Source organism: Anastrepha obliqua, unplaced genomic scaffold (genome assembly GCF_027943255.1).
Source record: "Anastrepha obliqua isolate idAnaObli1 unplaced genomic scaffold, idAnaObli1_1.0 ptg000293l, whole genome shotgun sequence".
NCBI classification, from domain to species: Eukaryota; Metazoa; Arthropoda; class Insecta; order Diptera; family Tephritidae; genus Anastrepha; species Anastrepha obliqua.
Genome location: NW_026562315.1, coordinates 30,001 through 33,112, shown reverse-complemented (window position 1 = coordinate 33,112; position 3,112 = coordinate 30,001).

Genomic DNA, 3,112 nt, shown 5'->3' with positions numbered 1-3,112 from the left:
GAAGGCATGTGATATAATATGAAAATATCAAAAGTTAACTAACCAATGATATTGAAGCATATAAATCGAATCATAACTATATGAAACTCGAATTTGAGCCATATTAAACTGGTAATATTGTGATTTTATGCCTGGTTTTCCATACGTTAGTTTAAATAGAGAGTTATGGAATATAACCTTGGCATATTGGCACTAAAATATATAATAAAGACATTTCAAATCAAACTGAAATGTATTGAAATGAATTTTTCCCATACATTTTTGACAATGTGAGGTGTGCATGGCAAAAAACACTCACGGTGAAGGCATGTGAAATAATATGAAAATATCAAAAGTTAACTAACCAATGATATTGAAGCATATAAATCGAAGCATAACTATATGAAACTCGAATTTAAGCCATATTAAACTGGTAATATTGTGATTTTATGCCTGGTTTTCCATACGTTAGTTTAAATAGAGAGTTATGGATATAACCTTGGCATATTGGCACTAAAATATATAATAAAGACATTTCAAATCAAACTGAAATGTATTGAAATGAATTTTTCCCATACATTTTTGACAATGTGAGGTGTGCATGGCAAAAAACACTCACGGTGAAGGCATGTGATATAATATGAAAATATCAAAAGTTAACTAACCAATGATATTGAAGCATATAAATCGAATCATAACTATATGAAACTCGAATTTAAGCCATATTAAACTGGTAATATTGTGATTTTATGCCTGGTTTTCCATACGTTAGTTTAAATAGAAAAAATTTTCGAATATATATACATATATGAAGAATCTATATTCTAATACTAACATGTTATGGAATATAACCTTGGCATATTGGCACTAAAATATATAATAAAGACATTTCAAATCAAACTGAAATGTATTGAAATGAATTTTTCCCATACATTTTTGACAATGTGAGGTGTGCATGGCAAAAAACACTCACGGTGAAGGCATGTGAAATAATATGAAAATATCAAAAGTTAACTAACCAATGATATTGAAGCATATAAATCGAATCATAACTATATGAAACTCGAATTTAAGCCATATTAAACTGGTAATATTGTGATTTTATGCCTGGTTTTCCATACGTTAGTTTAAATAGAAAAAATTTCGAATATATATACATATATGAAGAATCTATATTCTAATACTAACATGTTATGGAATATAACCTTGGCATATTGGCACTAAAATATATAATAAAGACATTTCAAATCAAACTGAAATGTATTGAAATGAATTTTTCCCATACATTTTTGACAATGTGAGGTGTGCATGGCAAAAAACACTCACGGTGAAGGCATGTGAAATAATATGAAAATATCAAAAGTTAACTAACCAATGATATTGAAGCATATAAATCGAATCATAACTATATGAAACTCGAATTTAAGCCATATTAAACTGGTAATATTGTGATTTTATGCCTGGTTTTCCATACGTTAGTTTAAATAGAAAAAATTTTCGAATATATATACATATATGAAGAATCTATATTCTAATACTAACATGTTATGGAATATAACCTTGGCATATTGGCACTAAAATATATAATAAAGACATTTCAAATCAAACTGAAATGTATTGAAATGAATTTTTCCCATACATTTTTGACAATGTGAGGTGTGCATGGCAAAAAACACTCACGGTGAAGGCATGTGATATAATATGAAAATATCAAAAGTTAACTAACCAATGATATTGAAACATATAAATCGAATCATAACTATATGAAACTCGAATTTGAGCCATATTAAACTGGTAATATTGTGATTTTATGCCTGGTTTTCCATACGTTAGTTTAAATAGAAAAAAATTCTCGAATATATATACATATATGAAGAATCTATATTCTATACTAACATTTTATGGAATATAACCTTGGCATATTGCCATTAAAATATATAATAAAGACATTTCAAATCAAACTGAAATGTATTGAAATGAATTTTTCCCATACATTTTTGACAATGTGAGGTGTGCATGGCAAAAAACACTCACGGTGAAGGCATGTGATATAATATGAAAATATCAAAAGTTAACTAACCAATGATATTGAAGCATATAAATCGAATCATAACTATATGAAACTCGAATTTGAGCCATATTAAACTGGTAATATTGTGATTTTATGCCTGGTTTTCCATACGTTAGTTTAAATAGAGAGTTATGGAATATAACCTTGGCATATTGGCACTAAAATATATAATAAAGACATTTCAAATCAAACTGAAATGTATTGAAATGAATTTTTCCCATACATTTTTGACAATGTGAGGTGTGCATGGCAAAAAACACTCACGGTGAAGGCATGTGATATAATATGAAAATATCAAAAGTTAACTAACCAATGATATTGAAGCATATAAATCGAATCATAACTATATGAAACTCGAATTTGAGCCATATTAAACTGGTAATATTATGATTTTATTCCTGGTTTTCCATACGTTAGTTTAAATAGAAAAAATTTTCGAATATATATACATATATGAAGAATCTATATTCTATACTAACATGTTATGGCATATTGGTGTTATTGTATTTTATTCCTGGTTTTCTATAGTTAGTTTAAATAGAAATAAATTTTTGAATTCAAAATTTTATATTCTATACTAGCATTACATAGAAATTATCCTCAACTGTTTGTTTCTTGTATAAATACAGGAAATTAAACAGATGATGAAGAGAAAAAAATAAGAAAAACAAAAATTTATAAGAAAAATTAAATTTTAAACAAAGGAAAAGAGGAGAAAATTTTTTCAATCATATATATTTATGATTAAAAAATAGAATTATGAAATTATTAATTTCAATTCAAAGAGAAAAATTATGTAATATATGAAATTATTACATTAAAAATGCATTTGAAAAAAAAGTAAAATGTTATTAAGAATGATAAATTATTTGAAAATTGGCAAATATTAAGAAGAAATATCGTTCTTATATTTTTATATAAAATATATAATATAGAGAACGAAAATTCTTTTTCATAAAAAACGGTTTTTGAATTTTGATAAGAAAAGCTAAAGGGGGGTCGCCCCTTTACTTTTTATATACACCGTAATTTATGAAATTTTCAAATATGAAAAACAAAGAA